Source organism: Papio anubis, chromosome 3 (genome assembly GCF_008728515.1).
Source record: "Papio anubis isolate 15944 chromosome 3, Panubis1.0, whole genome shotgun sequence".
Taxonomy (NCBI): Eukaryota; Metazoa; Chordata; class Mammalia; order Primates; family Cercopithecidae; genus Papio; species Papio anubis.
Window position 1 is genome coordinate 99657784 of NC_044978.1, and position 26789 is coordinate 99684572.

General features: G+C 37.4%; 1 protein-coding gene across 15 annotated transcripts in view; it reads right to left on the minus strand.

The window, feature by feature from the left end:
* CLOCK (clock circadian regulator) overlaps nt 1–26789 on the minus strand; it is a 120193-nt gene that overhangs the window by 78822 nt on the left and 14582 nt on the right. For 8 of the 15 annotated variants that reach the window (XM_009207080.3, XM_003898874.4, XM_009207079.4 and 5 more), the window contains exon 2: nt 5510–5663. The exons of 4 other annotated variants lie outside the window; for them this stretch is intronic. The gene's annotated coding sequence lies outside the window, so the exon portion shown is untranslated. Of the gene's footprint in view, nt 1–5509; nt 5664–8242; nt 9324–19415; nt 19452–23142; nt 23162–26789 lie in introns of those variants that run through there. 3 more of the 15 variants (XM_021938611.2, XM_009207077.4, XM_009207076.4) reach the window with 3 other exon arrangements.

A 26789-nucleotide genomic window follows, 5' to 3' on the forward strand; every position in this document is an offset into this window, starting at 1 on the left:
AGTAAACACTCAAAAATGTCTGTAATTATTAATACCATTCTAAGAAACACATGTAACAGACCCTTATTCTTGAATTTCCTTCAAAATATAATAAATATATGGTAGTAAAACCAGATCCACTTTTAAACAAAGCATTTTTATGGAGTTGAGAACAAAATCAATTTTTAATGAATCTGAACTGAATATATTAAAGTACAGGATCAATAAAAACTTAGTAAATGTTACTCAAGAATTTTTTAAATTCTAAATTATACTTAATTGGTATTTAACTATGACCCTACAATTAAAATAACTGAGATAATCAGGAAAAATACTGCTAACAGAAAGAATTCATCTTTGCATCGCATTTTTTACATTTGCAAAGTTATATTTCATTTCATCACCATATTACTATAAAATAATTAAACCTATTTTATAAAACAATTAAATCCAGCAACGAATTGCAGAACAGGCCGGGTGCAATGGCTCATGCCTGTAATCCCAGCACTGTGGGAAGCCGAGGCAGGCGGATCATGAAGTCAGGAGTTCGAGACCAGCCTGGTCAACATAGCAAATCCCTGTCTTTACTAAAAATACAAAAATTAGCTGGGTATGATGGCACACACCTGTAGTCCCAGCTACCTGGAAGGTGGAGGTGGGAGAATTGCTTGAACCCGGGAGGCAGAGGTTGCAGTGAGCCGAGACACCACCAATGCAATCCAGCCTGGGTGACAGAGCAAGACTCTGTCCCCATCCTCCCTCGGCCCAAAAAAAAAAAAATCACGGAACAAAGAATATTTATACTTATGATCACATAATGATATGCCACCCAACCAAAAAAATTCTTTTCAATAACAGTACCATCTTGTAAACAAAGTATATGTAAAAGCAGTTTGAAAAAAAAGGGGGGGGGCTATATTTTTTAAACCTATTACAATACTGTAAGTATATTTTTAATGGAAATAAATGTTAATTTAAAAGTAACAGTAGCTAGGCAAGGTGGCTCACACCTGTAATCCCTGCACTTTGGGAGGCGGAGGCAGGCAGATCATTAGAGCTCATGAATTCGAGACCAGCCTGGGCAACATGGCGAAACCCGTATCTACTAAAAATACAAAAATTAGCTGGGTGTTGTGGCAAGTGCCTAAGGTCTCAGCTACTTGGGAAGCTGAGGCAGGAGGATCAACTGAGCCCTGGAAGTCCAGGCTGCAACGAGCAGTGACTGCACCACTGCACTCCAGCCTGGGTGACAGAACAAGACCTCATCTCAAAATAATAAATAAAAAAAATTTTTTAAAAGTAACTGGATGCAATTTCCAGTCTTATACACAGCTGCTAAACATGTTTCTTAAACTTTATACTTGGAAATCATTCAAACATGCAGAAAAGTTGTAAGAATAGCTCAAAGAGCTTCTACATATCCTTTATCCTGATTTGACCAACTGTCAACAACAATCCTGTTGACCAATTTGTCAACATTTTGCATTATTTTCCATATCATACATAAACATATTTTCTGAATCATTTGAAAGTAAAACACATACCTCATACCTTTTTACCTCTAAATACTTCAACTATACCTCCTAAGAACAAGGATATTCTCTTAAATATCTACAGTATAATTACCAACTTCAGGAAACTTAACAGTTATACAATATCTTAATGTAATGCCTATTTTCTCTCTTTATTTTAGTTGAGCAAAAACTGCCCTCCAAGACTTTTTCCCTCTTCCAGTACAGAATCCAATCCAGGGTCATGTACTGCATTTAGCTGTCATGTCTACCCAGACTTCAAGCTGAAACATTTTTCTTTCAATAAATATTTTTTGTTTTGTTTTTTTGAGACAGGGCCTCACTATGTTGCCCAGGCTGCTCTTGAACTCCTAGGTTCAAATGATCTTCCTGCCTCAGCCTCCTGGGTAGCTGGGACTACAGGTGCATACCAACATACCCGGCTTCTGCTAAATACCTTTTAAACAATTTTTTCTTTACATGGTTTCCTGCAAGATAAGATTATGAAAGTTGAATTCTTACAAAAAACTATATAGGGAAGTTCCATTTAAAAAAGAGGTTCAGTGGAAGAGCTGCGTAAAGTTCATAAGACTTAGATAAAAAATACATAAATCTTCCTACTCAAGAGTGACTTTTTAGCATATAGTCTTTATTTTATTTTATATTTTATTTATTTTTTGTTTTTTTGAGATGGAGTCTCGCTCTGTTCAGGCTGGTGCAATCAATCTTGGCTCACTGTAAACTCTGCCTTCCAGGTTCAAGCAATTCTCTGCCTCAGCCTCCCAAGTAGCTAGGATTACAGGCTCCCGCCATCACACCTGCCTAAATTTTTGTATTTTTAGTAGAGATGGGGTTTCACCATGCTGGCCAGGCTGGTCTCAAACTCCTGACCACAGGTGATCCACCCACCTCAGCCTCCCAAAGTGCTGGGATCACAGGCATGAGCCACCACACCCGGCCTATAGTATATAGCTTTATAATGAGGAGGTTTCTAGGTTTCTTTGAGAGCAGCAATTCTTAGATTAGAGGTTTATATTCTATTAAATAGCAATATATAATCAATTTATACAAATAAATCTGGCCAATGATTTGATTGGTATCTGTAGAAAATGGATCTGGGTCGGGCATGGTGGCTCACACTTGTAATCCCAGCACTTTGGGAGACAGAGGCAGAAGGACCACTTAAGTCTGGGAGTTCTAGACCAGCCTAAGCAACATAGTAAGACGTCATCTCTACAAAAAATAAACAAAATTAGCTGGGCATGGTGGTATACACCTATAGTCTCAGCTACTCAGGAGGCTAAGGTGGGAGGATAGCTTGAGCCTGGGAGGTGCAGTGAACTGAGATCATGCCACTGCACTCCGGTGTGGGTGACAGAGCAAGATCATGTCTCAAAAAAAAGGGGGGGGGGGGGGGGGGGGAGCCAGGTGTGACAGCTCACATCTGTAATTCCAACACTTTGGAAGGCTGAGGTGGGGGGAACATCTGAGATCAGGAGTTTGAGACCAGCCTGCCCAACATGGCAAAACCCCATCTCTACTAAAAATATAAAAATTAGCCAGGCATGGTGGTGCACACTTGTAGTCCCAGCCACTCAGGAGTTTGAGGCACAAGAATCACTTGAACCCAGGAGGTGGAGGTTGTAGTAAGCCAAGATAGCACCACTGCGCTCCAGCCTGGGTGACAGAGCAAGACTCTGTCTCAAAAATTAAAATAAATAAATAAATAAATAAAATAACTTTTTAAAAAAGGATCTACAGAAAATTACTATTTTCACCAAAATCCTCTCCTCCAGTTAACAAAAACACCCAGTCTCAATAAGCAAACCTTTAAAGAATGGGGAATTACTCTGATCATGCAGAGATATAATAGTTATTGGAACTGGCACATACCTTGTTCTTTCACTGGACACTTCCTGTGTGCCAACTATGTGCCCGGCCTATGCTAACTGTAGAGTTGGGGAATCCAGTGGTGAGCTAAAAAGGCACAGTATCTACTCTTAGGAAACTTGTAATTTAGCAAACCACCAAAGACTCCTGTTTTCAGACAGGAAAGGTATTAGTTTTCCCTAATTTGGAAATGAAGCAATTAGATTCAGAGTGGTAAATGTGCCCCGAGTCACATAACTAAGTATTCTCAAGGGACAAAGAAGGTAAACACTAAAATTATGGTCTTCTATCTCCTAATACAGTACTTAACCTGCCTGTGTCTGATTACAAAAGAGTTCCTTAACCATATCTTTTAGGCCTATCCATTGACTCCAAAGCAACAGTGTACTTTCATCTCCAATGAACTACTTTTGTTACACTGAGTCAGTCATCAACTAATCTTTTAAGTACTTAAGATATTAGGTATGTAAGGTATTACAGTAACATTAAAACTTGGTTAAAAACAGAGTAGCATACTAATTTTCTTTTTACATATTCCCACATATTCATTTTAGAATAAAAATAATAAAAGAATCCATTTCCCCTGATTTGCTATTTTAAAACAACACAGGTCAATATAATTAGAATATGGGTTATACTTTCCACAAACGAAAAAAGTACATATAAGTCACTGAGAATTGGCACGGACTCCTATCTCTAATTTCCCCCCCAATTCATCTCTTAAATCATAGCACTCAAATTTATAAATACTTCTCCAACCATGTAGAGAAAGGATCAGCTAAACTTATTCTGTAAAGGCCCACACAGGTAAACTTTTTTTTTTTTTTTTGAGATGGAGTCTCGCTCTGTTGCCCAGGCTGGAGTGCAGTGGCGTGATGTCGGCTCACTGCAAGCTCCAACTCCTAGGTTCACACCATTCTTCTGCCTCAGCCTCCCGAGTAGCTGGGACTACAGGTGCCCGCCACCACACCTGGCTAATTTTTTGTATTTTTAGTAGAGACGGGCTTTCACCATGTTAGCCAGGATAGTCTCGATCTCCTGACCTCGTAATCCACCCGCCTCAGCCTCCGAAAGTGCTGGGGTCTCTGCTTTAACTACAGACATGTGTCATGGGGATACATTCTGAGAAATGCATCCTCAGGCAATCTGTCATTGTGCCAACATCACAGACTGTATTTTACAGACCTAGACGGTATAGCCCACTACACACTTAGGCTACATGGAATAGCCTATTGCTCCTAGGCTACAAACCTGCACAGCATGTAATGGTACTGAATACTCAAAGCAACTGTAACACGATGTTAAGTATTTGAGTATCTAAACATATCTTAACATAGAAAAGGTAACAGGTTGTGCCATGATGACCTGATGGCCATGATGTCACCAGGCAATAGGAATTTTTCAGCTCCATTATAATCTCATGGGACCACTGTTGTATATTTGGTCCATCACTGACCACGTAATGCATGACTGTACTTAACTGCTGTTATAGCCTAAAAGCAGTCATACACAAGACCTAAAAAATAAGAGTGGCTAATGTTCTAATAAAGCTTTACTCATAAACACTAAAAATTAAATTTCATATAACTTTCACATGTCACAAGTTAGTCTTCTTGAGATTTTTTTTCAACCATTTACAAATGCAAACACTACTCTTAGCTCATGAGTCATACCAAAGCAGGCACCAGGCTGAATAAATTTGGTGGTGTGCAGACCCCAATGAAGGCCTGCTTGTAAATAGGAGCTGCAGTCTGGCTCTTCTTTTACCTCAGTCAATTGATACTTTATACCTAAGGCCTGGCAGGAAATAATTCTTATTTGACTTTCAGTCATTTGCAAATCATCTTCCTTAAACTCAGGAAAAGATAAGTTTATGATTCTTACTTTAGAGCACTAGTTTTGAGAAATTTCAGGAATTGCTAAAATACTTTACATCTGGATTTCAATTATTTTTCCCAATGAATAACTTTCTTACACCTCATAAGAATGAAAATTCTAAAGATAAATAAAAGCTGCCACGTAGCAGATCATTCCCCAATTATTTTTATAATTCCTTGTCCTATGCATCTACCAGGACACTGCAAATCCCAACCCACCATGATTAAGGGAAAAAAACAAAGATAGCATACCTTTGAGCTCAAAATGATGATTGAAGGTATCTAGTGAAACTCGCCAAGTTCTAAAGACTCATTTAAGAGGACTGTAGAATTATCCAAAGGCATCTTACAATGTGATAGAATCAGCTTCTGAGCTTCAGCAGCTTTGCGGGAACAAATAAAAATTCTGTAAAAAAACAGCAGTTGCTGAAATAATGCTACCCAAATTTTAAGTAACATTATTATCTCTAGTATTTTTGTTTCATCGACGTATAGAACACTTATTGCGAGCCTCCTCTACGTGCCAAGAATTGGGAATGTGTCAATAAACAGATCAGATCTCATCAACCCCTCTGGGAACTCAGCCTGTAGGGCAACTGTAAATGGGACAAAAAGTTTGAAAAATCACGATGGTGTGAAGGCAAAGCATAATAGAGATACAAACCAGTTTGCTGGGAATTGGTTAGAAAAGTTCTCCTGGGATGGGTGCGGTGGCTCACACCTGTAACCCCAGTACTTTGGGAGGCCGAGGCAGGCGGATCACTTAAGGTCAGGAGTTCAAGATCAGCCTGGCCAATATGGTCAAACCTCATCTCTACTAAAAATACAAAAATTAGCCAGGCATGGTGGCACACATCTATAATCCCAGCTACTGGTGAGGCTGAGGCAGGAGAATAGCTTTAACCCGGGAGACGGAGGTTCCAGTGAGCCGAGATTGCTCCACTGCACTCCAGTCTGGGCGAAAGAGCAAGACTCTGTCTCAAAAAAAAAAAAAAGTTCTCCTTAAGGAGGAGAATTTAATGCAAGAATGTGTATGATCTAGCCAAATAAAGCAAGAGGGGAGAGGTGAGAAAGAAAATTTTTTGTCCAAAGGGAACAGTGTGTTCAAATGACCAGGCATAGGTGAAAATATGACATTTGTGTGGAAGTAATGTAAGTCCAATGTGGATGCTCAGAATAAAACAGGAAATGAGAAAAGACATTTCCTGAGACAAGATGGGCAAAGAAAGAAAGTAAAAAGTGAAGCAATTTGCCCTGAATCACACAGGGCTAAAGGCAGAGCCCATTTTAAACCCTTACCACTTGTCTGCAATATACTAGCCATTCTGACATTCTGAGCAGGAAGCTAAAAGTTCCTAGAGAGGATTTCAGGGGACTTTTGGAAAAGCCCAAGGAAGAACAGCCCTGGGCCGATAGCTGACCTTGCCATGGATGGATAAAAGAATCAACTGACCATCAAGGGTCCAATGTGCAGAATGAGAAAAAAGTCTCATCACAATTGTCAACTAATAATTAACAATTACTAAGCACTTTACTATGTGTAAAGCCCTGTTTTAAGCACTTGACATGTATTAATTCAATCCTCACAACATCATTATCAAGCAAGTGCTCTCATTATCCTATTTATCTAGTATGACTTTAATGACACAGTGTAATCACAACTATTAATTTTCTTGTACTGACAAAATTCACAGAAATGTCAACAATACTTCTTGACACAATATTGAAAGCACTTTAGTTACTCCTCCATCAGAAAAGTACTGTTTAAATATCAACAAAAAAAGACTTTAGAATATTAATTTGGTTCCTTTAGCTTTTCTAATTTAATACCACTGTTTTAGGTTCACATAAAAAACTGAGGGTAAAGTACAGAGATTTCCCATATACCCCCGACTCCATTAATGCACAGCCTTCCCCATATTCAACATTCCCCACCAGAGTGGCACATTTACTACAACTGACAAACCTACAATGACACATCCTTATCACCCAAAATTTATAGTTAACTTTAGGGCATCCACTATCATATCATACAGAACAGTTTCACTGGCCTAAAAACTCTCTGTGCTCCGCATATGCATCCCTCCCCTCACTAACCCCTACACCACACTCATCTTTTTATTACCTCCATAATTTTGCCTATTCCAGAATGTCATAAAGTTGGAATCACACAGTATGTAGCCATTTCAGACATTTAAGATTCCTCCATGTCTTTTCATGGCTTGATAATTTCTTTTTGGCACTGAATGACGTATTTCATTGTCTGAATACACCACAGTTTATCCGCTCATATAATGAAAGACACTTTGGTTGCTTCCAAGTTTTGGCAATTATTTAAAAGCATGCTATAAACTTTCACATAAAGATTTTTGTAGGGACATAAATTTTCAATTCTTTGGTTGCTAGATCATATGGTAAGACTATGTTTAGTTTTGTAAGAACCTGCCAAACTGCCTTTCAATGAGGCTGTACCACTTTGCATTCTAACCAGCAATGAATGAGAGTTCCTATTGCTCCACATCCTCGCCAGCACTGGGTGTAGTCAGTATTTTGGATTTTCACCATTCAAATACGTATATATCTCATTTTAATTTGCATTTCCATGATAACAGATGATATGGTACATCTTTTCATATGCTTCTTGCTGTTTGTACATCTTCTTTGGTAAGGTATCTGTCAGCATACCTGGCCCATTTTTTAACTGGTTTGTTGGTTAAAGCTGTTAAGTTTTAAGAGTTCGTTGTGTACTTTGGATAAAAGTCCTTTATCAAATATGTCTTTTGCAAAAACCTTCAAGTCTGTGTCTTTTTATTCTTTTGGTAAGTACCTTTCACAGAGCAGAAATTATTAATTTTAATTAAATTTAATTTTTTTCTAACATGGAATACATCTTTGATTGGAGGATAAAAACTCGCTGCCAAACCCAAAGTCATCTAGATTTTCTCCTATGTTGTCTTCTAGGAATTATATACTTTTACAACTTACATTTAGGTCTATGATCCATTTTGAGTTAATTTTTATGAAGGGTATAAGGTCTGTCAAGATTCACTTTTTTGCATGTGGACAGTTGTTCCAGTACCATTTGTTGAAGACTATATTTTCTCCATTGTATTGTCTTCGTTTCTCTGTGAACCATTAGTTGACTATGCAATAATGAATTGCATAACAATATTTCAGGACAGACCGTATAGATGACAGTGGTCCTGTAAGATTATAAGAGAGCTGAAAAATTCCTGTTGTCTAGTGACTTTACAGCTGTTGTAGCCATCATAACATTGTAGTGCAAATTACTTTTTAAATACATTTAGTGTAGTCTAAGTGTACAGTGTATATAAAGTCTATAGCAGTGTCCACTAATGTCCTAGGCCTTCACATTCAATCTACGCTCACTCACTGACTCACCCTACGCAACTTCCAGCCCAAAAATCTCCATGGTAAGTATTCTATGTAAAGTATACCGTCATCTTTTATACTGTATGTTTATGTTCCTTTTCTACATTCAGATACACAAACTCTTACTGTTACATTAAAATTACGTATAGTTTCACTACAGTAACATGCTGTACAGTTTAGGAACAATAGGCTGCACCATACAGCCTAGGTGCAGAGCAGGCTATACACCTAAGTTTGTGTAAATATACTCCACGTTATTTGAACAACGACAAAATCATCCAACGATGCATTTCTCATCTCAGAATGTATCTCTTTCATTAAGTGACACATGACTGTACTGATGTGGATCTATTCCCGGGCTCTCTATTCTGTTCCACTGATCTATTAAAATATTTGTCTATGCTTTCACCAATACCACACTGCTTGATGACTGTAGTTGTAAAGTAAGTCTCGAAGTCAGGCAATGTTGGATCTCCAAATTTGTTCTTTTCTTTCAATTTTAAGTTTTCTATTCTGGGTCTTTTGCCTCTCCATATAAACTTATTGGAACCAGTTTGTTGATATCTACAACAAAGTGCAATTTTGACTAGGATTATATTCAGTCTACAAATAAAATTGCGAAGAACTGACATCTTGTTAATACAGTCTTCCTATCCATGAACATGTTACTTAGTTCTTGTTTGATTTCTTTCATCAGAGTTTTGAAGTTTTCTTTGCACATATTTTATATATATTTTATTAAATTTATACCTAAGAATTTATTTCAGGAGATTAATGGTATTGTGTTTTTAATTTCAGAATTCCACTTGTTCACTGCTGGTATATAGGAACATAATCTACTTTTGCATATTAACCTTGTATCCTGCTACCTTGTGCTTTTGGTTCCAGTTTGTCAATTCTTTTGGAGCTTCTAAATAAACAATCATATCATCTTGCAAACAAAATGTGTTTTATTTCTTCTTTCCCAATCAGTATACATTTCATTTCATTTTCTTATCTTATTGCATTAGTTAGAACTTCCACTATGACGCCGAAAAGGAGTGGTAAAACGGGACATCCTTACCCTGTTTCTGATCTTACTGGGAATCTTAAGTTCTAGATTCTCACCATTATGTAAAACATTAGCTATAGTTTTATTCTCACATTCATAAAATACTTTTAATCTTCCATTCATATCCCAATACCAATACCTAATTCAGTGATGCTCTTTACTGCATTTAGGCTGTTATGTCCCCTTGTCTCTTTTAAAAAAATTATTATTTACCATTCTGAGGCACAATTCACACACTATATAACTCAGCCATTTAAAACCTACAATTCAGTGTTTTTTATATTTACAGAGTAAATATAAATGTAAATTTATATTTACATTTATATATAATGTAAATTTTATATTTACAGAGTTGTGCAACTATCACTACAATCTAACTTTAGAACATTTTTATCCCTCCCCCACTTTGCTGAGCTGTAGATTTTTTCGAAGATGTTCTTTCTCAAGTTGAAGAAGTTCCTCTCTATTCCAAGTTATACAGTTACGGAGAGTTTTTTTTTTTTTTAATCAAGAATGGGTGCTGGGTTCTGTCAAATGTTTTTTAAACATCTATTGATATGATCATACAATTGTGTTTGCTTTAGCTAGTCAATGTGACGGATTATATTAATTTCTTACATGCCTTGGATAAATCCCACTTGATCATAGCATATAGTTCATTTTATAAATGTTGAATTTGATTTGCTAATATTTTGTTGGGGATTTTTGCATCTACATTCGTAAGAGATCAATTGGTCTACAGTTTTCTTTTCTTGCAGTATCTTTGTCTGGTTTTGGTATTGAAGTAACACTGGCCACACAGAATGAGTTAGAAAGTATTCCCTCCGCTTCTGTCTTCTCAAAGAGACTGTTAATATTGGTATAATTTCTTCCTTAAATGTTTGGTAGAATTAGAACTCACCAATGAACCCATCTCGGCCTGGTGATTTCTATCTTAAAAGATTATAAATAATTGTTGACTCAATTTAATAGATATAGGCCTATTCAGATTGTCTATTTCTTGCATGACTTTTGGCAGATTGCGTCCTTCAAGGAATTGGTTCATTTCATCTAGGTTATCAAATTCGTGGGCACAGAGTTGTTCATAATATTCCTTAATATTTTTAATATAAACGGGAATCTGTTATGATTTCTACTTTCATGTCTTCTATTAGCAATTTGTGTCCTTTTTCCTTAGTCTAGTTGGAAGCACATCAATTTTATTAATCTCTTCAAAGAACCAGCTTTTGGTTTTGTTGATTTTCTGTAAGATTTTTTGTTTTCCACTTCACTGGTTCTGCTGTTTTGTTTGTTTGTTTTGAGACGGAGTCTTGCTCTGTTGCCCAGGCTGGAGTACAGTGGCAAGATCTCGGCTCACTGCAAGCTCCGCCTCCCGGGTTCAAGTGATTCTCCTGCCTTAGCCTCCCAATGAGCTGGGATTACAGGTGCCCGCCACCATGCCTGGCTAAATTTTTGAATTTTTTGTATTTTTAGTAGAGATGGGGTTTCACTGTATTAGCCAGCATGGTCTTGATCTCCTGACCTCGTGATCCGCCTACCTCTACCTCCCAAAGTGCTGGGATTACAGGCATGAGCCACCACAACCAGCCTCTGCTCTATTTTCTTCTGCTTACTCTGGATTTAATTTGCTCTACTTTTTGTAGTTTCCTGAGGTAGAAACTTTGGTTTTAGATCTTTACTCTTTTCTAATATACGTATTCCACCCTATAAATTTCCCTCTAGGCACTGCGTTTGTTGCATCCCACATATTTGGTTGTTTTCATTTTCATTTAGTTCAAAATATTTTTAGATTTCTCTTGATACATCAGTGTAGTGTGCAAAAAAAGATGAAAATAAAAAAATTTTTAATAATAAATTAAATTTCTTGAGAATCTCTGACCCATGTGTTAAGAGTGTTGTTTAATCTTCAAGTATTTGGGGATTTTCCAGCTCTCTTTCTGTTATTGATTTCTACTTTAATTATACTGTGGTCTGAGAACAGACACTGTCTGATTTCTATTCTTTCAAATTTGTTAAGGTGTTTTATGGCCCGAAATGTTGTCTCTCGTGGTGAGTGTTCCACATAGGCTTGAGAAGAATGTGTATTCTGCTGTTGTTGGATGAAGTAGACTATAGATGTCAATTATATCAAGTTGTTCGACAGCACTGTTGAACTCGTCTATGTCTTTACCGGTTTTCTGTCTGCTAGAACTGTCCATTTCTAACAATGGGATAAAGTCTCCATTATAAGAGCAGATTCATCTGTTTCTCCTTGCAGTTCTGTTTTTGCCTCACATACTTTGATGCTCCACTGTTAGCCGCAGAGATGTTTAGGACTACTATCTCTTCTTGGAGAACTGACCCATTTATCATTATTTATGCAATGCCCCTCTTTATTCCAGATAACTTCCTTGCTCTGAAAGCTGCTCTGTCTGAAATTAAAATATAGCTATTCATGCTTTCTTTTGGTTAGTGTTAGCATACTGTATTTTTCCCCATCCATTTTCTTTTAATCTATGTATCTATATTTAAAGTGGTTTTTTTGTAGACAACATAAAGTTAAGCCTGGATTTTTCATCCACTCCGGCACTGTCTTTTAATTGGTGTGCTGAGATCACTAACATTTAAAGTGATCATTGATATAGTTAGATTAGTAGCTACCATATTTGTGATTGCTGTTCTTTATTCCTATTTTAGTCTTCCAGTCTTATTCTGCCTGTTGTAGTTTTACATGATTCTATTTTCTCTCCTTTCTTGGCATACTTTTTCATTTTCTTTTGTTTTTTCACTTTTTTCAGTAGTTGCCCTGGAGTTCACAATATACATTTACAACTAATGTAAGGCTGCTTTCAAGTAACACTAAACCACTTTATGGGTAGTGCAAGTACCACATAATAATCCTAATACCTCCCTCCTATCCTTTGTATCATTCCTGTCATTCACTTCACTTTTACATAAGCACACATAATTGAATATACTGTTGATAATATGATTTTGGACAAACCATCAGTTAAGCCCGTTAATGTGGTGGATCACATTGATTTTTGAATATTTAACCTGCCATGTGTCCCTAGAATAAACTCCATATGATTATTACAGTATAAGATTCTGTTGTCCGGGCATGGTGGCTCACACCTGTAATCCCAGCACTTTGGGAGGCTGAGGTGGGTGGATCATGAGGTCAGGAGATCGAGACCATCCTGGCTAACATGGTGAAACCCTGTCTCTACTAAAAATACAAAAAATTAGCCGGGTGTGGTGGCACGTGCCTCTAGTCCCAGTTACTTGGGAGGCTGAGGCAGGAGAATCACTTGAACCTGGGAGGCAGAGGTTACAGTGAGCCGAGATCATGCCACTGCACTCCAGACTGGGCAACAGAGACACTCTGTGTCTCAAAAAAACAACAAAACAAAACAAAATGATTATTTTTATATGTTGCTGAATTTTATTTGCTAATATTTAGTTGAGGATTTTTGTGTCTCTATTTACAAATAATATTGGTTAATTTGTTATTTTTGTTCTGCCTTTGGTTGTAGTATCAGGATAATACTTGAAATGTTCCCTTCTCTTCTGTTTTCTAGAAGAGACTGTGTAGATTAGACTCTACAGTGAAACCAACTGGGCCTAGAGATATCTTTTTGGGGAGTTTCAGAATTACAAAATCAATTTCCTTAATGATTATGGGATAGCAGTAGTAGAATGTTGGCTTTGTCATTACTCTTACACATTGATGGTGGGAATATAAATTGATATAAACTTTATAGAGAACATTACATCAGCACCCTTAACAAAATTACAAATGTTTTTACCCTTTGGTACAGAAATATAGGGGTTATAACCAGCATTTAAAAAATGAAACATGGTGGGGGTTGGGAGTCGGACCGCAGGACACCTAGTTATGGTAAAGGGTACTTCCTGAAACTGTTGTTTCAGATATGTGTTTGAGTGTGTATGAGTGTACTAGGTCATAACATAAAATATTATTTCTTACTATGAGTTGTGGTCATAGAAGTTTGGGAGCTACTGTTTCAGCTTTAAAAGGATAACCTGAGGCAAAAATCATAAACTGACACTTAGGGAAGAGAGGGTATAATGTCAGGATATGAAGAGAAAGTTAAAGAAAATAAGGCAGATAAGGAGACAAAGCAAACATGAGGTATGAAATTACCAAGCTATGTAGAGCCATGAGAAAACCGGCCTATTTGGGGTAAATGCAGAGGAGAGAAGACGGGGAGAATTTATCTGATCAGTGCTAAAGAGACATAAGAGATCCGGCAAAGATTTTCCCACAGGGTATTAATCCCTAAATATAAATCCCAAATATTTATTGTTTTCCTCATGATACCATCTTTCCTTAAAAGGCTGACTGTAGACATTCACTGTGCCCAGACGTCAAAGAACTGTATCAGTGCTATGGTGTAAATGTTTGTGTCCCTCCAAAATTCTTATGTTAAAACTTAATCCCCAATGTGGTAGTATTAAGACATGGGGCCTCTGGCAGGTAATTAAGTCATGAGGGCTCCACCCTCATCAATGAGATTAGTGTCCCTTATAAAATGCCCGAGGGAGCTTGTTCCCCTCCCTTTCCATCATGTGAGGACACAGCAAGAAGGCACCAGAATGAGCCTTCACCACGATACTGAATCTGCTGGCAACTTGATCTTGGACTTCCCAGTCTCTAGAACTGTAAATAATAAATTTCTGTTGCTTATTAATTAGTCAGACTAAGATACTTTGTTACAGCAGCCAAATGGACTAAGACAACCGACAAGTTATAAGAGGAAGTTCCAATGCCCTGGAATGACACTGAATCCCAGATCATCAATGAGTATCCTCATGTCAATACATTTTCCTCAAGCTAACCTTATATTCTGCCCCCCATCTAATCCAACACCTTTCAAAACATTCTCATACCTGTTTCCCTGGTTTCTCTAGATGCTTATTATTCAAGTCCAGCAATTTTATTTTGTTTTATTTTTATTTGATAGGGTTTCACTCTGTTGCCCAGGCTGGAGTGCAATGGAACAATCATAACTGACTACACCCTCAAACTCCTGGGCTCAAGCGATCCTCCCGCCTCAGCCTCTGGAGCAGCTAGAACTACAGGCACACACCACCACGCCCAGCCAATTTTTTAAAAAGTGTTTTGTAAAGACAAGGTCTCACTATGTTGCCCAGGCTGGTCTCGAACTCCTAGCCTCAAGTGGTCCTCCCGCCTTGGCTTCCCACAGCACTGGGATCATAGGTGCGAGTCACTGAGCCTGCAGTCCTGCAATTCTTTTTGTATACAGGATAGTTCTTTCCGGAGCAGGGCTTGTAATTCTCTTATTGGGCTGTGCTAAGACCCTGACTATAGTTATTAACCAGAGGATAACGAGTCATAGTAGAGGCAGATCTTAAGAATAAACGTCATTGGACCAGGCGTGGTAGCTCATGCGTGCAATCCCAGCACTTTGGGAGGCCAAGGTGGGCAGATCACCTGAGGTCAGGAGTTCAAGACCAGCCTGACCAACATGGTGAAAATACAAAAATACAAAAAGTAGCTGGCTGTGGTGGCACACACCTACAATTCCAACTACTCAGGAGGCTGAGGCAGGAGAATTGCTTGAACCCGGAAAGCGGAGACTGCAGTGAGCAGAGACTGGCCACTGCACTTCAGCCTGGGGAACAGAGCAAGAATCTGCCTCAAAAAAATTAAAAAATAAAATAAAATAAAAAAACGTCATTGAACAAAGCTCCTTCTTTGGATGGATCACTGCACAGTCTTCAAGCAATGAGGACGGGGGGGTGGTAGGGGGTCTTTCCTCTGCCAGAGGGAAATGGGATGTTTCTCCTTGCCAGGAAGCTTCAGCAGGAATTGTAGGATTAAAAATTCTGAAGTAGAGGGATCCACTCTCTCTCTATTAGAGCACTGACTGAGACACAGAAGACCTGTCAATGTTTGCATATTTAGTCTTCTCTGCAGTTGTATCACCTTAATAATCCGATTCAAGGCCAACATTTTAGCATAGTCTTCCTGAAGCCAACAGGGTAAGATTCTGTTATCCTATAAAACTGTCATAGAAGCCCTCTGGGTTCCAGAGTACGCCTTACATTGGCAATTAGTTGTGCTAAATCTAACTACCTTTTTAAGGCCACCGAATCATCAAAAGCAACAACCTCATATCACAATCCTTAAAATTATCACTGCCCCCACACCAATCAAGTGAAGTATCTGTTTTCTCCCAACACCCTGACTTCTATGAGCCTTGCTCCCATTAATTACAGATGAAAGTTTTAGGATTATGATGCCAACTGTATCCAAGGGTCATCAACACCTCATTTACTAACAGCAATAGTTTTCCCTACTGTGCAGATGAACTGGTGAAAATTCAACTCCTAAAATATCATTATGAGGATCTGCTTTTATAGTATGAAAACAGAAAACAACACCTAGAAAACAACACCTGAGGCAAAACAGACTGTTGACACAGGTATCCTACTGCTTCAAATTTATATTAATTTTACAATATACATTTAAAATAAACAAATCCACAGTAGACATAAAGGGTTTTTCTCCCTCCAAAGTATTTTTAATACTAAGGTTCAGTTCTAAGGAAACAAAGTGAGGTAATGTTAAACTCATACAAGCTACAAATTTTAGAGGCATTTTAAATACTCTTTCTCCCTTACTCCTTCAAAATTTTCCCAATTCTGTGACTGGAATTAATCTTCATAAATTCCTCTTCCCATCCCCTGCCTCCAGTACCAGCCCTCTTGAATCCATCCCTTGCTTTATATCAGAAGACTCTAACATTCATATTTGATCATGTCACTCAAATTCCCTGAGATATAAAAATTGCTCCCTATAACAACTCCTTTGTGAACTCCAGATTTAGTCCCCAAGGTTCAGCATTATCTCTTCCGAGTCTCTCATGATTTAACCCTTTCCATTTACTTGCTATTCACTACATACATCAAATTTTGTTACACCTCCAAGTTTATGCTCACTGTTTCTTCAGTCTACAATATTTTTACAGATATTCTCTTACAAAAGTGCAACTTTAACACTGGTAAAACAGTTTCTTTCTAAAATGTACTAGAAAAAAATTCAATTTTAAATGGAACTACAGTAATTTGTGTCCCTTAATTTATCTGTCACATAAATTCAAACTTCTATTTTTTTGTGTGTTTTTTTGAGATGGAGTTTTGCTCTTGTTGCCAGAGCTGGAGTGCAATGGCATGATCTCAGCTCACTGCAACCCACACTTCCCAGATTCAAGCGATTCTCTTGCCTCAGCCTCCCAAGCAGCTGGGATTACAGGCATGCGCCACCACGCGTCGCTAATTTTTTGTATTTAGTAGAGATGGGGTTTCACCATGTTAGGCTAGTCTTGAACTCCTGACCTCAGGTGATCCACCCACCTCAGCCTCCCAAAGTGCTGGGAATGCACGCATGTGCCAACATGCTGGGCTCAAATTTCTATGTTTTACAAAGCTCACTTATACATTGTAGATGTGTGCTGGTGCTCTCCAAATTCTGATTCTTGCTACTGTTATACTGTAGTGGTAATGTCTCATGAATTACTGGCCTTTACAAGTATGCAAAGGAAATGGGCCTCTCAGACTCAGACATACTTGAGCAAATTATTCACTTTGCTTGAATTTCAGTTTCCTCACCTCTGAATTCTCTCTAAATACATCTATACATCTATGGATGCTATGCAATTTTTATTAATATCTTATATTGATTTATTTCCATATGGTATGCATATATGAGTGTGTATGTAACTAGACAAACTGATCTTAGTATTTATGTGGAAGAGCAAAAGGCTAAGAATAGCTACAGTAATTTGAAGAAGAAAACGGAGAAAGTAGTCCTACAAATAATCAAGCCTTATAACATGGGTCTTTCAAAACAAAGATAGAGAGAAGATCAGAAATAGAGTTATACATACACTAAAAAGGCAGCATTATAAACAAAGAGGGAAAGAATGGACTATCCATTAATGGTACAGAGACAACAGGTACCCAAATAGGGCAAAAAGTTATAGTGGATTTCTTTCTTACCACACGAAAACAAATTCCAAGTGCGTCAGACCCAAATATGAAGGCAAAACAGAAATTTTTAGAAGAAAACACACAATACCTTCATATGTATAGAGTAGAAAATAACTTTTTAAAACTATCATAAACCTTAAAGGAAAACAAGCCAAACACAAACTTTAAAAAATATATATATTTGGCTTCATTCTAATTAAATCTAATTTAATGTTTATTTTTAACTTTTCTAATTACCAAAATATCCCATAAACAAATGAAAAGACAAATCAGACTGAGAAAATATACCACAGATTAGTATCCAAAGTTCTAACAAGATACTACATATCAGTAAGAAAAAAAGATAAGACAAAAGATGTGAACCAGTAATAAACTATGTTTTTTTTTGTTTTTTTTGTTTTTAAAAAGAAGCATAAAGAACCAATAAATGTAAGAAAACATGCTAAACCTCATGAACAGAATAAGTAGTTGGAAAAATAGGTAACTTAAACAGGTATCTTACCCCTTAAAGAATAATAAGATTAACAGCCATACATTCTTCACCTAGATTCATCAACTGTTAACAATCTGCCACATCTGTACACTTTCCACCATACATATGTATTTGTGAATGCACTTTCCCTCTCTCATATATATGTATGCATCTCCATATACAACATACAAATATGCACATGTACATACGGGCAGATCATGAGGTCAAGAGATCGATATCACCCTGGCTAAGATAGTGAAACCCCGTCTCTACTAAAAATACAAAAAAAAATTAGCCAGGCATGGTGGCGGACACCTGTAGTCTCAGCTACTGGGGAGGCTGAGGCAGGAGAATGGCATGAACCCAGGAGGCGGAACTTGCAGTGAGCCGAGATCGCACCACTGCACTACAGCCTGGGTGACAGAGCAAGATTCTGACTCAAAAAGACAACCGAGCAAACGTAAAACTCTCACTTGTGACCAAAGAGTAGCTAGAGTATCGAGTCAACCCTCAGGGTACAGAACAGTCATCACTATTTACACCTTCTTGGTCCAACGGACCCTTTATGTTTTCAAGTCACTTTATGAATTATTTATATGAGAATAAAGGGATAATAAAAAAAATTACTGACACTTAAAAATTAAACATATCACAACCAAATTTTTATTTCCTTTTTTGAGGCTTTGAAAATGTATCTACATGACATGGTAATGTCCTCTGAATGCAACTGACTGATCATCCATGCATGAATCTGGAACATAATCATCTTGTACTGCTTCCAGGTTTCACATATATCTCTAATACCTCTCCAGATACATCTCTACATACATTTCAAATATATTTCTAATACTTCACCAGATTTCTAATACATATCTCTAATTTCATATCAGCTTATCAATATTTTGACTCTTCTTGCAATTTCATTTAAAAAAATTGAAGAATTTTTTGAAACCTTTGATGGCTTATAATTTTATTAAAAGTGGATACCATCTTTTTTTGCACCAAAACTGCAAAACATTCTTGTTTTTAAGCACCAATTAAAATGAGCAAACAACTTTTTTCTTTTTAAATAATCTATTTCCTTCCAGTCACCTTTGTTACACATCTTTAGTATTACAAACTGTTATCTAGTAAATTTTGGCATGCAAACATCATAAAAGATGAAAGAACACATCATTCTAGCAAAACAGGATGGTGTAAGGCTTATCAGAAAATACTCATACCTGGCTGGGCACAGCAGCTTATGTCTGTAATCTCAGTACTTTGGGAGGCTGAAGCAGGCGGATCACTTGAGGCCAGGAGTTTGAAGACCAGCCTGGCCAACACAGCAAAACCCTCTCTCTACTAAAAATACAAAAAAAAAAAAATTAGCTGAGCATGGTGGCACCGGCCTGTAGTCCCAGCTACTCAAGAGGCTGAGGCAGGAGAATTGCTTGAGTCTGGGAGGCAGACATTGCAGTGAGCCGAGATCACACCACTACACTCTAGCCTAGGCAACACAGTGAGACTCTGTCTCAAAAATAAAATAAATAAATAAATAAAAAGAAAAAAGAAAACAGAAAATATTAACACCTGTTAAATGACTGACTAGATAAGAATAACTATATTTTTATTTTTTCACTCAGAAATATAATTCTTCATGCATTGATTTCTGAGTCTGAGAAAATTCACCTACTATACGAATAAGTACAATCTGAGATTTTGCTTAATTTGCTTGACCTATTTTTATTTTTTTATTTTAAATTATACCTATTACTTACATTTGTGGTTCACATAAAATTTCTATTGGACAATGATGGTCCAGTCATTCACATGAAATTTCTATTGAATAAAGCCTGAAGTGCATTTATTTTTCTCTTTGCATTTATGTGCTGGTTTGTCAAAGACATGTAAAACATCTTCCTGTAATTTTTCCTCTTTGCCATAATGGGCAGAAATGAAAATTTCTAAATTCTCAACTGTTTCTAATGAAAGCAGAAAGTAGCCTACAATGATGGTATCTCCAGACATATAACTTCTAGCAAGATGATATAATACTTTGGGAAATGCAAAAATCTTAAAAACAAACAAACAAAAAAATACAAAAGTGACAATTTATTTCCATATTCTATCACTCTCCTAGGTGGTTCCATCATTTTTCCATTTTCATATTATCTTTTAGGAGGGATGGAAATAATTGATGAGTAATATGTTATGAATGGAACGAAACAAATCTTAGTAATGAAACAAGTCTTAGAATGATGAATCACAATCCTTAAAGCTACAGGAATATAAGCAATGAAAGAATGAGTTTTATTCAGTTTTTAAAAAGAAAATTTTGGCTGCGCACAGTGGCTCATGTCTGTAATCGCAGCACTTTGAAAGGACAACGTGGGAGGATCACTTGAGGTTGCGAGTTCGAGACCAGCCTGGGCCACATACCCTGTTCTTTAGAAAAAAATTTAAAAAAGAAAAACAGCCAGACATGGTGGCACATGCCTATAGTTCTAGCTACTCAGAAGTCTGAGAAGAGAAGATCGCTTGAGCCCAGGAATTGGAAGTTACGATAAGCTATGATCCCACCACTGCACTCCAGCCTGGGTAACAGAGCAAGACCTTGTCTCTAAATAAATGAATAATTTTTTTTTTTTTTTTGAGATGGAGTTTTGTTCTTGTTGCCCAGGTTGGAGTGCAATGGCACAATCTTGGCTCATTGCAATATTCATCTCGAGTAGCTGGGATTACAGGTGCCCACCACCACGCTCAGCTAATTTTTTTTGTATTTTTAGTAGAGACGGGGTTTCACCATGTTGGCCAGGCTGGTCTCAAACTCCTGGCCTCAAGTGATCCACCCGCCTCAGCCTCCCAAAGTGCTGGAATTACAAGCATGAGCCACCACACCTGGCTAAATTAAAAAAAAAATTTTAAGTATATGTTACCTTTCTTCTTTCAAAGGCCTTTAAGAAAAAATGACAGTCAAGAAATTATTAGTCCTTCAATAGTTAGAACTGCTATTTAAAAAAAAAAAAAAAAAAAATTCCAGTGTGTACTGATGGTATGCCAAGGGTTAATAAGAAAATATTTAAGTATAGGTTGAGTATGCCTAATACAAAAATCGAGAATCAGAAATGCTACAAAATATGAACCTTTTTGAGTAATGACATGACACTCAAAGCAGTATTTCAGATTTCAGATTTTCGGGATACTCAACTGAAAAGTATACTACAAATATCCCACAATCGGAAAAAAATATGAAGTCTGAAACGCTTCTAATCCCAAGCATTTCAGATAAGAGATATTCAATCTGTAATAGGAAATTAACAAAGCATTTTCCTTGCCTGTCCTGTCAAACTGTATTTTAAGGTAGGCAAAGGGACCAAAGTACTGAGAGCTACTCCTTTAAAGAAAAATTTCAACTAAGAACAAAAGAAATTACATACATAGGCAAAAATCATCAACCCTAAAAACCATTAGGAGAAAAAGTAATGGTGAATTTCACAATGGATCATATTGTCACCAACTGAATTCACTTATCAATCTTAACATCTCTAGCACTGGGACAACCACATATCATGATGTAATATGTAGTAACAGTACTACTTACAGAATATTCTTGTTAAGAGTCTAACTAGAATTTATGAACCTTTAGATCATACATTCTCAACAGTAGTAATGTCACATTCAAGAAGGCAAAGAAATCTTAAAACAGTAAATTAAGACAGTTTCTCATCCTCCAAATCACACTACTGTGTCTGCCCCCAGTTCTGGGGAAGAGGTGCAGTGTTGACAATACGGAAAAAAAAAAGTTCTAGGCTGGGAGCGGTGGCTCGTGCCTGTAATCCCAGCACTTTGGGAGGCCGAGGTGGGCGGATCATGAGGTCAGGAGATCGAGATCATCCTGGCTAACACGGTGAAACCCCGTCTCTACTAAAAATACGAAAAATTAGCCAGGCAAGGTGGTGGGTGCCTGTAGTCCCAGCTACTTGGGATACTGAGGCAGGAGAATGGCATGAACTCGGGAAGCAGACCTTGCAGTGAGCCAAGACGGTGCCACTGCACTCCAACCTGGGCGACAGAGCGAGACTCTGTATCAAAAAAAAAAAAAAAAGTAATAAGTAAAATGACATCAAAAGGAATAAGAAAACGCAGAACGTGAAACATTATAAAGAAAAATAGACCCAGTTCCTTCAACATGGAGGGTAAAAAGACTTGAGAGTCTTTACTGTGGTAATCATTTTTAGAAATATACTTTAAAATATTAACAGATAAATAAGATGTGGAATACACTTGAAAATAATATTAGAAAAGGGTAAGGAGATTAAAGTATAGATGAAACGAGAGGTGTTGAGTAAATAAATCACTAAAAGTAGGTGATGGGTACATAGGAGTTCATTTTACTATTCTATATGCTGTTATATATGTTTAAAACATCCTGTAAAAACAAAAGCATGTTTGGGGCAGGTTTTACTTTCTTAGGATATTAGAGAGAACAAAACTATACAACACATAGCTTGCCCAAACATTTTCTATCAAAGGTGATCTACAAACTGATGTCATTCCTCTCCCAAATAATATCTTTTTTAAAAAAAGATTCAATCATTATATAGGCATGACTGAAAAAGAGAAAATAGAATTTTTAAAAGACTAAAAAAAATAACTGGCAGGTATATACCTGATTCAAATATTTATTTGTTTCAAATAAAGCAACAAAAAGGCATTTTTGAAAAAATCTGAATATGAACTAGGTGTTTTATGATATTAAGGAAGTATTAATTTTGTTAGGTGTGATAATGATACTGAGATTATGAAAGAAAATATCAGCTGGGTGTGGTGGCTCACACCTGTAATTCCAGCACTTTGGGAGGCGAGGTGGGTGGATCACCTAAGGTCAGGAGTTTGAGACCAGCCTGACCAACAGTGAAATCCTGTCTCTACTAAAAATACAAAATTAGCAGGTCTCATGGTGCATACCTGTAATCCCAGCTACCTGGGAGGCTGAGGCAGGAGAATCACTTGAACCCAGGAGAGAGAGGCTGCAGTGAGCCGAGATCATGCCACTGCACTCCAGCCTGGGAAACAAGAGCAAAACTCCATTTCAAAAAAATAATTAATTAATTAATTAAACATATTGAAGTATTTAGGGGTGAAATGACTATTTCTTTCACCCCCGCCCCCAACTGCCTTATTTTAAAGAAACTTGTGGAGTGAATGAGATGATGATGACGATGATGATGATAAACACTCATGTTTTGCCGCCCCTGCCATGCAGAAAGTCTGTGCAGATGAGCACATAAAAACAAACAAAAAAGAATAAATCTGTAAGACAATGAAAAGAACAGAGAGAAAGTGTTTACAATAGATTTCTGGAGAACAGAAAGGAGACCCAAGTGTGTTAAGTTTAAACAGAACTAAGTGAAGCACAGCCCAAAATCTACACATGAAAGGACTACAGTGGAGGTCGAAGTCAATCTTTCAGAGATTCTAGGCTCAGTGTTAGTAGGTAAAGAGGCTGAAAACAAGAGAAAGCTTCACCCGTTCTTTCTCCCTACCCCCTCAATGACTAAGCAAGGGCCAGTGTTACCTGTAGGTACAAAAGGTGAAATACTCTTTTTTTTTCTAAAGACAGTTAACAAACTGAACAGAAAGAAACTAGGTTTTCTGGTGTGAATATTTGTATCTGTAGAGTCCATTTCTATACGGCAGTTGGAAAGCTCCTACGCCTAAAAACAGGTTCCCTGATCTTCTGCCCTAAACCTAACTTGCCAGGAAACAAGAGATGCTCCAACTATGTACAAAGAGTTGACAAACAGTCTTCTCATTCCAAGATGGCAATTAGAAAACAAGTCCACCACTACAATACAGGAAACCAACAGCAGCACCTAATATAATCAAGACAGTCCTTTAGCAAGAACCATGAATTAACAATAAGGATCCCTAGACATACAAGAAGAAACAACAGCTAGAAAAAGACCAAGATAAAGATATTATCTATTTTTTTAGCTTTTAAGAGAGACAGTCTTACTTTGTTGCCCAGGCAGGAGTGCAGTGGCACAATCATAGCTCACTGCAGCCTCGAACTCCTGAGCTCAAGTGATCTTCCAGTCTCAGCCTCCCAAGTAGCTAGGACTACAGACATGCATGACCATGCTCAACTCATACTTTAATTTTCTTGTAGAGATGGGGTCTCATTATGTTGCCTAGGCTAGTCTCAAACTCCTAGCTTCAAGCAATCCTCCCACCTTAGTAGACTAAGAAGTATTACCAAGGAAATAGTAAAAGAACATTTTCCATAACTGAAGGGAGACACTTGCATTTCAACTGAAAGGACCTACTGAGTCTAGCAAAGAATGACAAAAACAATTCATATCTAAACACATAATTATAAAATTCCACAACTACAAAGGACAAAGATACTAAAGCTTGTCTTTGCGAGTGAGGGAAAGGATCATTTAGAAAGTAGCAAGACGGAGTAGCATCAGACATCTTACCATCTTGATGCTCAACAGAATAGACCAAAAACCTCTAAGTTGTAAGAGAAAATTAATTTGAAAGTAAATTTCTACACCCAGCCAAACTATCAAGCAATTATGACCCAGGCCAAAGCTATTTTCAGATATGCAAGAATTCACGATATTACATTGTAAGTACTCCGTATACTGAAGTTAATTTAAAATACATTCAAAGCAGGATGTGGTGGCTCATGCCTATAATCCCAGCACTTCGGGAGGCCGAGGAGGGTGGATCACTTGAGGTCAGGCGTTTAAGACCAACCTGGCCAACATGGTGAAACCCTGTCTCTATTAAAAGGACAAAAATTAGCAAGACATGGTGGCAAACGCCAGTAATCCCAGCTACTGGGGAGGTTGAAGCAGGAGAACTGGCTAAACCCAGGAGGTAGAGGCTGAAGTGAGCCAAGATTGTACCCCTGCACTCCCGCCTGGGAAAAAGAGTAAGATTCCATCACACACACACACACAAAAAAGTAAATACATTCCAGCTAAAAAAGGAAGAATGCCATAAAAGAGGAAGATGTAGCATCTAAAACAGTAAATCTAACCAGAAATGCAGTCATGGAATATCTCAGAATGACATATATACAGCAGCTTACAACCTGTCAAGACTGAAAAAGGAAGTATGAGGGCTCTAAGAGTGATATCTCCAGGAAAAGGGATTCCACCTAACAGTTAATAGATATTATGATCCAAGCAGGAAGAATATCTGAGAATATGATAAAGGTATATATTTCTCTATCAAGAAAAAAGGACAATTACAAACTGTGGGAGGAAAAGATGAACAAAAAGTCATCTAGATACAAAGCAATCTAGTGGCATGATTTTGAAAAACTGATGAAGTACAAGAAGAAATAAGTAAATATTTTATTTCTTGAGTTCCACTAGCATTATGACTTTAGACCACAGAAAAGAAAAATCACCCTAGCACAATAATTAAGTAAAGTGTAAGTGAGTTAATCCTCATCTTTCTTAGTAATGAGTCAATAGATATAATTTGAAGTTAGTAAATCAAGAAATAAAAGCAGATCTCAACAACAACAATAGCCTAGGAGGCTCTACTGGAGAATTCTACCAATCATTTAAAAGAATTAACCAGGCCGGGCGTGGTGGCTCACATCTGTAATCCCAGCACTTTGGGAGGCTGAGAAGGGTGGATCACGAGGTTAAGAAGTCCAGATCATCCTGGCCAACATGGCGAAACCCCATCTCTACTAAAACTACAATTAGCTGGGCATGGTGGTGCGCGCCTGTAGTCCCAGCTACTCAGGAAGCTGAGGCAGGAGAATCGCTTGAACCCAGGACTGTAGTGAGTCGAGATCACGCCACTGCATTCCGCCTGGTGACAGAGCAAGACTTCGTCTCAAAAAAAAAGAAAAGAAAAGAAAAGAAAAAAAAGAAAGGAATTAACCCAATCCTCCTCAAACTCTTCCAAACAACTAAAACAGGAGGGAACATTTCCAAACTCATTCTAAAAGGCCACCATTACCCTGATACCAAAACCAGACAAAGACACCACAAGAAAACCACAGTAATAACCATAATGAATACTGATTTTTTAAATCTTAAACCAAATTCAACAGCACATTAAAAGGATTATATACCATGACCAAGTGGGATTTATACCAGAAATTCAAGGATGGTTCAACACACAAAAATCAATTAGGGTAATATACCACATTAATAGAATGAAGCACAAAAACCACATGATTCCAATTGATGAACCAAAGCATTTGACAAGATTGAACACCCTTTCATGATAAAAACACTCAATAAATGAAGAATAGAAGGAAACTACCTCAACATAATAAACACCATATATGAATACCCCACAGCTAACATCCTATTCAATGGTAAAAGACTGATCACTTCTTCTAGGATTAGAAGCAAGTCAAGAATGCCCACTCTCATTACTTCTATTTAACACAGTACCAGAATTCCTAGATAGAGCAATTAGGCAAGAAGAATAAATAACAGGCACTCAAATAAGAAAGGAAATTACTTCTGTATACAGATGACATGATTTATATGCAGAAAGCCCTAAAGAAGAATCCACAAAAAAACTGTTAGCACTAATACATGATTTCAGCAAAGTTTCAGGATCCAAAA